We start from the raw sequence: 11,924 nt of genomic DNA, 5'->3' as shown, positions 1-11,924 counted from the left end.
TTTGAATATTGACGTCCGGATTTCGTCTATCGACGAACAGTTTCGCTACGTAATGTTCGTAACCGTAATTACCTAGCGTGTCATATGCGGGGTTTGCGTCACTGTATATTATAGAGCCCGGATAAATATACTTGAAGATGATGGGAAAAGCTGATTCAGAGTCAAAAACCTGTCCAAACAAGGGGATAATAATTTTCTTTCTGGACACTCTCTCAATGGCAACAAAAAGCCAAGTTTCCGGCGAGCTGATCACTTCCCGACATTCAAGTTTATTGAAGAGAATAGCGTCAATTTCGACTTCAATGCCGGGACCGCCTATAGGGTCGAGAGCTTCAAACCAACTGCGTGCAATTCTGCAGCATCGACTGCGCCAAGTATCCCAGGTTTCGTACGACCATTCGAGACACGTATTAATTGTTTTGAAATCCCAGTTTTTGCTTAGGAAATGATTGAAAAATAACAATAATTTCCAAGGTTCAACGTCGATCTTTTCAATTAGTGTTCCATTTGAGTCACTTACAGAGAAATTACAAGATTTGTGGCATTTCTGAGAGTTGCTTACGGGGAAAAATCTAGTGCATAACCATGAGCGTTCATCAATAATGTACTTGCAGGGCATGTAGCAGTTGGGACAAGTAACTGAGAGCGGCAATATGCCGTGTGACCGCAAGAAGTCTAAACTGGCGCAATCATCTTCATAAAATTGAGCAACAGTCAAGAAGTAATCATATTCACAGCCAGAACATACGCCAGGGTTACCGGCCATACTACACAAAAACGCACAACATTGAGGCTACCCTGCTTCTACATTATTATTAAACACTGAAAGAAAAATATTGCAACTTAATATAAAAATAATGTATAATCCTACAAAGACAACACAAGGCGAAATTTCAATCATACCGTACATTTAATTATCTCTTCATTAAATTAAATCCACACAATGGGCTATGTTCTACCTTTTTTACCTACAAATTCAACTGATAAAAGAGATTCAATTCTTTGCGGAGTACTAGCAAACATTGACCATTACATACGTATACCTACCTACAGGAAGAACTTCCAATTTAGAACTAGGTACGGTAGTCAAGCTTATTAACCAAAAAACCATTAAAACTGATTGGGCATATACACAACAAGATGGAAACATTATCAAACAAAATTATGAACTATTTTCAGTTGCTTTCATTCTATTTTACTTGAGATTTTAACTAACTTGTTCATTTTAATTTCAATTCATATTTGAAAAAGAAATTCACGGCTTTTTAAAATATCCTGCACAATGACTGCACCCAGAATGTTTTGTTGCTGATTTCATAGGTACGAAATTGCGGTGATGGTGCACTGCATTATAGCTGCATTGTTGCTTTATTGATAATATGAAAAATACTGTACATCACAAAATTAAGTGCTTCTTAATTAAAAATAAATGTCCTTATAACTCTTCTTGGGTAAAATTAAATATTGTTTGTAATACCTGTAGGCTGAATACAGTTTGGCAAATGGACTTGGGATTGGTAAACAAGATTGTAGCTCAAAAATTTCTTTCCATAGCCCAGAAAAGGAATTTGCAGCTCAAAAGATGTGGACTCATAGCACAAGAAAAATAATTCAGGGCTCCAAAAATACAGTCATGGCTTAGAGAGTAGATATTTTCCACACTAGTGTGATTTTAAAGCAGGAAAAAAGGGTTGGTGTAATTTGGCAGAAGCTTTTCTGTCATGTAAGTTTGATTAAAGACTCAAGCATGCTTTTTATTAATATTCTTATTCGTTTTTACAGTGGGTCAAACAAAATTTCTTGCTGGCGCTGGGAGATCACAAAGCATGTTACCAAATGACATTTTAATGGATTGCGACGTTTCGAAAATATAATTTTCATTAGCAAGCAAGTAAAGGTTTTACAACACTTGAAATTGAACTTCTGAAATGAAAGCAGTACAAATCAAGGGTATTGTGGATAAAATTTGAAATCCAAGCATAAAATTACTCTGAAAATAATTTCAGTGTCCGGGTGAACTCTGTAGTCTGGAGGTTGATAACTGGAGACTTGCTCTTGATAGAGAGAGCAAGTGGAATTCTCAGATCTGGCAGCCACACGTTAGCTCTACCACAAGCACCGGAGTGCTCAAAGCTTGAGGACAAGGGATGGGCGGGAGTGGGTAGGAAGGAAGCAAGACTGAGGAATGGGGAACTGGGGAGCCATGATTCTGGTGCTGAGGAGCTCTTGTAGAGTTGCACAGGGTGTGTGCTCCAATTTCAGCCAGTGTGCTCCAAAATTCAATATGATTAAGGAGCATTACAATGATTAAGGAGCATTATAAATAATTTACAGTGATCAAGGAGCATTTACAATGGCACCATGATCTTGGAGACTGCCAACGATGCAGCAACGCATTTTGAAGACTGCTGGTGATGCATTTTGGGTACTGATGGCAACATTTTTGGTCTAAATATGCTAAATCTGGCAACACACTTTGGTATACAGGCAGAGTTTTGGATTTTAGAAGAACAAGAGCTATGTTACACTCATGAAGTCTGGAAAACGATTAAAGCATCTGAAACATGCTTTATTGAACACACAAGCAAGGGATCAAAGAAAATCCCTTTCTTAGAATTCCATCATGTAATGTCTGCATACATATAGTAGCAAAAAAAATAATTTTTTCAACTCATCCTCAAGTTCATTTTTAAGTCCTCTATGTCATAGAGATAGAGACAAACCAGAGATTTTCATTACAACACTTCTCTTCAACTTCACTTCTTGTTTGTTTGTTTGCTTGCTTGTCTGCTACAAATCTTTTAATCATTATTTAATACAATTCTACCAGTCCAATCAATCTGAAATTTTGTACACTTGCATGAAGTTAGAGATAATGCTTGAAGCCTTGAAAGTTGAATCAATTGACCGATTAATTAATGTAACAAATTTTGAACAAATTTTATACATTAAAAAATTGAAAAAAACATTTTTGCTTTTGAATATTCAAAAATAAGATAAGAAATGCATTTTAGATGAGTAACATCAGAGTATAGTGGCGAAGCAGTGAGTTTTTTAGACTCATTCCTGAGTGCAATTATTAGTCTTATAAGTATCATGGATACCAGCATTATCATTTTGATTTAATTATTGAGTAAATGAGGAAATTAAAAATTAAATGATTAAAAAAAATCTCTGGTGTGTCACCAACTCACCATACATTGGAGACACTGGCCCCTTTAGGAGTGTTGTCTTTAATATATAAGTAATTTTTAGATGCGTATTATTTCAAATCCCTTCAATATTAATTTCCTCATTTACTCAATATTTAAACCAATTTCTTATGTATAATAATGTTGATAAATGATATCCCGATACTTTTCTGCTCTACTTATAGGACTCAAAATTAAACTTGAGAATGAGTCTAAAAAAACTCACAGCTTTGCCACCATAGCTAACTTTTTAATTAGTAAGAATCTTGGAAGTTGGATAGCAGCATCATTATACATATTAAATTGATTAAAATATCAATAGATAAGGAAACTAAAAATGAACCAATTCTAAAATAATATGGGTTTAAAAATACTTTTTAAAGACAACACTTCTAAAGAATCCAGTGTCTCCTATGTTATACATGTACAATAAGTTTCCAATTCTATTATTAAATATTACAAAAATTAATTTTTCAAGTTTATTTTTTAAATTAAAATAAATTAAAATTTTAAAAATTATTTATTCTGTCAATTGATTCATAGCATTGCCACCAACTTTACACAAGTGTAATAAAATTTCAGATTGATTGGACAGTTAGAACATAGAAGTGATGGAAGTGTGTTTAATATTGAATATAAGATTTGTAGAAGATAAAATTATTTTTTCCATTTTTTTTAATTAAAAAAATTTTAATTTTTGAAATTATATATTTTGTCAATTGATTCATGCATTGTCTCTAACTTTAGTTTATGCAAGTGTGCAAAATTTCATATCAATGGAAAAGGTAGAAGTGTGTTAAATATTGATTAGGCGGCTTAGGCCCTATAAGATTTGTAGCAGAGTAAGCACTAAGCAGACAGACAAACAAACAACAAGATACAATAATAGAAGTTTAAAAATTACTACTTTTTAAAGACCAGGGTGCAGATTGTGGATGCAGCATCGCCAATATATGGGTTTTTAAGCCCTAAGCGTTGCCAGGTAATTTTAAGATGCGTCGCCGGTAATTTTTAATGAAAAGCCTTTTATGCTGAGTAATGAAAAACTATTTACAAGCCATGAACTTATTTACAAAGTTGCATGCACGTGTTACCCCAAATAACTAATTTTACCCTAAAAACAGTCCGATTGTACAGCAAGTGTCAACTGAACATGTGATAATGCAGTCTGACTGCTCTAATGTGACCGCAACTACGTAATCGTAAACTTGATGTTTACATTTTTTAGCGGGAACTCATCACAACTGATTTCCGGACAAGCTTCACTGCATCCTGATCCATCCAGCATACCAGAAACCTTACTTTTTTTAAATAGTTGGCTGAAGACTGACAAATATATCAAATGCAAGAATTTCAATCTAAATGTGTCGGCAAGATCTTCTAAAGGCATAAATTTTGCTACTGAAGTGTCGCCAAAGATATTGCAATATTCATCCACTCTCTGCACAGTGGTTTAAAGACAACACTTCCAAAGAATCCAGTGCCTCCAATCTTACAGATGTACAATAAATTTCTCATTCAATTTTTGAATATTAAAGAAATTTATTTTTCAATTTTTTAATACCTATATAATTTTTTTTAATATATAAATTTTTTTCAAAGTATTTTTATAGTATTGATTCATCATTGCCTCTGACTTCACACAAGTGTGCAAAATTTTAGATCAATTAGACAGGTAAAAGTGTGTCAATCTGTCAAATATCAGTTTTAAGATTTGTAGCTGACAAAATTTTTTCAATTTTTTTTTTAATATAAAAAAAATTTTCAATTATTAAAATCATTTATTTTGACATTTGATTCATGCATTGTCTCCAACTTTACACAACTCACAAGTGTGCAAAATTTCAGAAGGATAGGATAGGGTAAACGCGGTATATTCCGTCACATTAAGGACGCATCGAGAAATGAAAAACTATAAAAAAATAACCGTATGCGTTACTCAAGTTCTGTTTGCTTCAGGTGACTCTCAAAACACCGTAGTACACGTCGGCAACAATGAAACGTCACAAAATGTTGCCATATTTATGTAAAAGCCTTTAGAATGCAAACCTATCAAATCCCTATATTCTGTCACTGTGTGTAGCAATATTAGGCACGTGGTGAGGCGTATTCCGTCCGCGCTTCAAATTCTACTGATACGTAATGCCGTCATCCACGTGTTCAAATTCCGTTCACTGTGAGCTGCATTGGAATACAACACAGCTTTGAATTTGAACACTAATGAATATTGAACACTACTTAAATACGCTTTTAATTAACAACTATTAAGCTTTTAATTAAGCAAATTTTAATTTTTGTACATAGCTTGGAACGATCTGTGTGTGTCCAATTCAAGTTATGACGGAATTAGTTTTCATGTGTCTAAATCCATTTCTCAACTTAATCATCTATTAATTTATTTACCACTTGAAATCAGTGAATACAAGTATACTTAAAGGATTTCTAATATATTCACAGACGTATTTAAAAGTCTCAAACCATAATATTCTTCCTATACAAACAGTTATTCACTATTTGGTAGAGCAAGGTCAACCATAGTGACAAACCAGAGATTTTTTAGAATCAGTTCATTTCAAATTTCCTCATTTACTCAAGATTTTAACAAATTTCTTAAGTATGATAATGCTGGTATCCATGATACTTTACTGGTCTAGGGTAAACGCGGTATATTCCGACACATTAAGGACGCATCGAGAAATGAAAAACTATAAAAAAATACATATGCGTTACGTAAGTTCTGTTGCCTTCACGTGACTCTCAAAACACTTCACTACGCGTCAGCAACGATGAAACGTCACAAAATGTTGCCATATTTATTAAAAAGCCTTTAGAATGGAAAATGGCATGCATTGTCTCTCTTTGGATCTCAATATTTTCCCACTAGATGGCCAAGACCTAGTGTTTTTGCAGTATTTCAACACGCAAATGTATGACGTCATCATTTCAATCATCAATGAACTCATGGAACTAAAACAAAGCTTAATATAAAGGAAAAACTAGAGAAGTGATGGAATTACCTACGATGTCAGAATATACCGCGTTTACCCTACTTATAGGACTCAGAAATGAACTTGAGACAGAGTCTAAAAAACTCTCTGCTTTGCCACTATGAGGTCAACTGTCAAATTTGACACATTTTTCAATGATCTCACTGGTAGCGTGCATTGTCTCTCTTTGGATCTCAATATTTTTTCCCGCTAGATGGCCAAGACCCAGTGTTTTGGCATTAGTTTGACGCACAAATGTATGACGTCTTCATTTCAACCATCAACGAACACATGGAACTAAAACAAAGCTTAATATAAAGGAAAAACTAGAGAGGTGACGGAATTACCCACTACCCACAATGACGGAATATACCGCGTTTACCCTAAGTAGAAGTGTGTTAAATTTTGATTACTACAAGATTTGTAGCAGTCTAGCAGACAAACAAACAAACAACAAGAAGTGAAGACTTGGAAGTTAAAGTGTTGTAAAAGCTCTGGTTTGCCCACATGCATCTGAACTTGAAGTATTACTAATCTAAATTCTAATCTCTGCATGGCAGCATGGGATGCATTCTACAAAATACTCAGAACTTCAGTCTTTCAGCATTTCAGAAGGTTTCTGCGATTCAAAAACAAATCTGATGTTCTAGTTTTAGTAAGTAGACCCTAAGACTAAGTCACTAAGAGCCTCAGTAAGAGGCTAAGTAGAGTACTAAGAGTAGACTATTGAAATTTGCTGCTGTTTAAGGGGACCGCCCTAGCTAAAAATCGAAAAATTTCACTTTTTTCTTTTATTAATGCTTTCTAAAGCTGACTTTTAGACGCGTCTAACGATGTAATCGGCATGTCTGTGCGTGCATTAGTTTTTTTTTATTGATTTTAGTACGATTGATTGATCTAGCCCACGTGGCTCACATGGGCCAATTGCGCTACTCAGCTGTTGCCTCATTGCCGACCAATCGAGCTGGCAATTTTCAACGCCTTGCTTCAGCGGCCAATGAGAGATATCAGGGTGGAGCTCTGATTTTTACGCATCCAATGGTGTAACAGCATGCCTGTATGTGTGTTAGTTTGTACGTAATCTGGCTTTTACTACGACGCGATCATTGGCCACCGCGCTCCAGCGATGTGTTTCTAGCCTCGCACATGCTCCGATATCGATCTGCGAGCGTCAGTTAGTCTTGAACTGTGCTGAGTGAAGGTGCTGCGAGTGTTTCTGTGTTTACAATTTAAATTCCTATCAGGTAAGATGCCTAAACGTAAAAGGTATAATATAGGTAAAGGTGGGTATGTTCGACCTCGTGGAGGTCAACGAGAGCCACCTGTTGAGCGGCCTGCGATCGTCAATCCCCTTGCATGCCGGCAAGAAATACTTGCCATTGCTCCAAGCATGCAGGATGCCGGTGTAAGTCAGGTTGAGAAGGCCGGTAAAATGGTCCTTCTTCCTATTGACTTCGTGCTCGTGGAGAAGATTTTGAGCTCCAAGTTGAATTGTTCCGAATGTGACAGCGTTTGTGATGTTACGGTGAATGTAATTCACGCGGAAGCTTCGATTTCCACCAAATGCCAGGCTTGCGATGCGAAGCAAGATTTGTATAAGGCTGAACATGCGAAGAAAATTGACGGTAGTGTGTCTCCATTCACTCTTCGCAATCTTACCCTTATATACTATTCACTAATGAATAGCGATGGCTTAGCCGGGTGCAAGCGGATCTGTGCTGCCCTGTCAACCGATGGCTTCTCAAACGAAGCCTTCTCTGGGCATTGTGCCTTTCTCTTCAGTGAAATGGAGAAGTTCTTTGCAATGAAGCAGAATGAAATGATATCAGCTCTGAAGCGGACTTCTTCTGAGAATGGGACTTACCAGGAAGGCGACGAATTTCTCGACCTGGATGTCAGCTTTGACGGGACCTGGATGACTCGCGGTCACAAGTCGCACATTGGCATCGGTTGTGTAATTGAACTTGAAACCGGCTTTGTGCTTGACTTTGAGGTCCTGTCAAACTTCTGCCAGGAATGCTTCAAGAAAGAGAAAGCCCTGTCCCCGGAGGAGTTTGCATGCTGAAAGGAGATGCATGTCAAGTGTAATAAAAACTTCAATGGCAAGGCTGGTGCTATGGAGCAGGAAGCTGCTACGAGACTTTGGAACAGGTCGACGCAACTTGGCCTCCGCTACATGACGTTCCTGAGTGACGGTGATTCGGCAGCATATAATGCTGTTACAAAGTTGAACGACGGAGCAGGCCCGTATGATGTCCCTGTGAATAAGGAGGAATGCATCAACCATGTTTCAAAAAGGCTGGGCTCGCAGCTTAGATCATTGAAAGCCAAAAGCAAGGAGGTCGTGACAACCAAGGCCGGAAAGCAGGTGATGCGGAGCTCATATGCTGGCAAAGGTAAGCTGACGGATGAAAGAATAAATTCCTTGAGTAAACATTTTGGCAACAACATCAGGAAATATGCTGCCACTTCTGATGAAGCTACTTTGCGAAAGCATGTCATGGCGAGCTATTACCACTCCAGCAGCACAGATGACAATCCCAAACATCAAAGCTGCCTGATTGGAGCTGATTCCTGGTGCTGGGTGAGAAAAGCTGAAGCTCAGAATGTAACGCCGGCGTCTCACTCAAGTAAGGATATGTGGCTGGGGAATTTATCTCAGCCGTTACTTGCCGAGATCCTGAAGATTTACATCGATTTGACCTCGCCTGAGCTGATGAGGCGGTGTATGAAGCAACGGACGCAGAACAGCAATGAGAGCTTGCACTCGAAGATCTGGTTGCAATGCTCCAAAGAGAAGTTTGCAAGCATGAATCGGGTTCGCATGATTGCTCAAGGGACTGCCTTGAACCACAACTTTGGGCATGTGGAAGGCAACCTCCCTAGAGCTTTGGGTGCAGGAACACCTCAACTGTTGAAGGTTCTAAGAACAGCCAAGAAAGCCGTCAACAATTTCAGACCAAAGCAGAAGGCCAAGCGCTCCTCCGCTGATCCAGATGCCTCGTATGGTGCTGGAAATTTCTAATGCTTCAATGCTGTTCATATCTTTTATACTTTTGTTCTTTATTCAGCGGTTGATGACATGTTCAAGGGACGATTTAGTATGTGTAAATCACAGTAAATCGCTTGGCCAAGCCAATGCCCGGACACTGAGACCGTTTGATCTCTTCCACTCCAACTTTCTCTATCATAATTTCCTTCATTTCTTTCTAATATTTCTCTTCATTATTCGGTGCCAACTGCCAAACTGGACTACACGAGCATAGTGGCAAAGCAGAGAGTTTTTTAGACTTTGTCTCAAGTTCATTTTTGAGTCCTATAAGTAGACCAGTAAAGTATCATGGATACCACTAATACCAGTATTAGCATACTTAAGAAATTGGTTAAAATCTTGAGTAAATGAGGAAATTAAAAAATGAACCGATTCTAAAAAATCTCTGGTTTGTCACTATGTACACGAGTCAGGTGGCGTCTGATAGGCTGATGATACATCTCGCTCGTGACGAGATAATAGGCGATGGTAAAGCCAGGGATCCAGTGCCAGTGCACGGACCAAACTTTCCTTCAGTTTTTCGCCTCTCCTGAAAAATTTTAATTTTCATTTTTTGTCTTTTTGTAAATCTATCTCCTCCTACAGTTTTCAAGCTACAGCAATGAGACATATACCGTTCGATTAGGGGGGGGAGGGGTGAAAAATGTAAAAAAAATGGGAAAAAACGTCATAAAAAAAACTAGGTAGAAAATGAAAAAAGTGATGTTAGAGTCAATAGATATGGTCTTTACGAATCGAATGATACGTGTCTCGATGTTGTAGGATGATATTTGTGGGAGGAGATAGATTTTCTGAAGTACCTCTTTTTAGCCGTTTTCTATGAATTTCACGTTTTCTATAAATTTTTTCGAAAAATTCATAGGAGCAAAATGTTTTTTTTTTACATTTTACGTATGTATGTGAAGTTTCATGACAATCGGATAATAACTGTAGAAGTTTTCGTATGCTAGGGCGGTCCCCTTAAGCTATTCTATCACACCGTGATCTGTGATCATTAATGCGAATGCGTGATAGAAGGCTTTAGAACTGCTGTCTGAGCAGTGATTCACATTCACACAATCACACGAAGTTACGAACTAATAGCTGTCGTTAAAAGCCTTAAAAACTTGTAATCCACATTCAACAATGCAAGGTAATGGTCAAAGTGAGCAAGACAGATTACATTCCTAACAAAAATTGATTATGTCTTTAAATAATTCGAAAACTTCATTAGGCACGAAAGCAGAATGTTCATGGCACGGATTGGTACCGTACCTAACTCCGAGAATAATCCCTATTCCCTTCTGTCACATTCACTATCGGTAAATCTTTCAATCCACACTGCCGGATAATTGCAAAAGTGAGTAAATTTGATTTTATGTTAATATTGGGATGTTTATATTAATTCAAATGCTTTAATAGACATGCAAGCAAAAATCGCTCATTTCATCAGCGTTAAATATCGTGTCTTCTTCTTAAGCAGTGTTTTGACTAAATCCCGGCAGACGTGAACCTACTTCAACCCAAGTCAGGTTGCAGAATTTCATTGGTTAAGTACTTCAACGCTGATAGAAAACCGGAAATTTGCATTATATGACATTATATCTACACTAAATTCACGATGCCAGTGCTACATATAAAGTATCAAAATAGATAAAATAAGCCATCAATATGATATAAAAGAAGCGATTACATCTGGTTTCTTTCTTCTATTTTCGAGATCAACATTTTTCTGACAAAATCTTATATGTTCATACGAAAAATTTCTGGGCCATACAATTGTCCCTTCAGTGTTGAACATTTTCCGATAGTTTATTAAATTTAAGGCAAGCTTGTGAAATTTTCTGAGCAAATCCTGAAACAATCAATCTTCGGTGTCAGTACCAAGGTATCGTGGACACCATCGAACTCCACAATTTCAAAGCTCACTACTTCTTCAGGATTTATATTCATCCACTTTCTTTAATAATCAGCTGCATCGTTAGTTCCGAGCCAAAAACCGAATCTTCATTTAATGACAATTTGCAACTCGTCAATAATTGCCGACTTGCTAAACACATGCATTCCTGCAGAGGGTCGCACGTTGCAATGAAACGCATAATCACGCTGGGTCATCCCCCGTACCGTCAAATCGCTTTGGAGCTCAATGCCTTTCCTGACTTGAATGAATTTTTAAGACCGAAAAAATATTCGAAATTCCAACATATGTTTCATGAGTTCATTTATTGTTAAGCTGAACAAAATCTAAAGCAATTTAAGTAAATAAAAAGAAAGTGGTTGTGGTACAGAAAAATTAGAAATGAATAACTGCAAAAAAATACATATGTCTTTCTTACGCCAAACGATAAAAAGCAATAAGTTAGCATTATTTTAGCAGCCTCATAAGTCAACGGCAAGGAAGACGCAACCTAAATGCACCAAGTATAATAGTCACCATGATTGAAATTAAAAGCTGAGACTGTTTGAATTTAACCTATTTTTATGTTGAAGGAAACACATAGGATAGTTAACAATGCAGTGCTCACAAAATGTTGGATCGAATTCATGACTCTCTTGAAATACAAATAGATAATTTTTTGCTGGTGATAGTTGAACCATAGTGCAGTGCCAAGCTCTGAAGTGCTGCGAGTTCAACTAGTTTGACGAGGTTCAGTGGCTCCTTGTTTTTGTTCAGACTCTTACATCGTTCAGTAAGGATCAGAGTCCGACTCAGTG

Source organism: Hyalella azteca, unplaced genomic scaffold (genome assembly GCF_000764305.2).
Source record: "Hyalella azteca isolate HAZT.00-mixed unplaced genomic scaffold, Hazt_2.0.2 contig1623, whole genome shotgun sequence".
In the NCBI taxonomy this organism is placed as follows: Eukaryota; Metazoa; Arthropoda; class Malacostraca; order Amphipoda; family Hyalellidae; genus Hyalella; species Hyalella azteca.
This window is presented reverse-complemented; position numbering follows the sequence as displayed.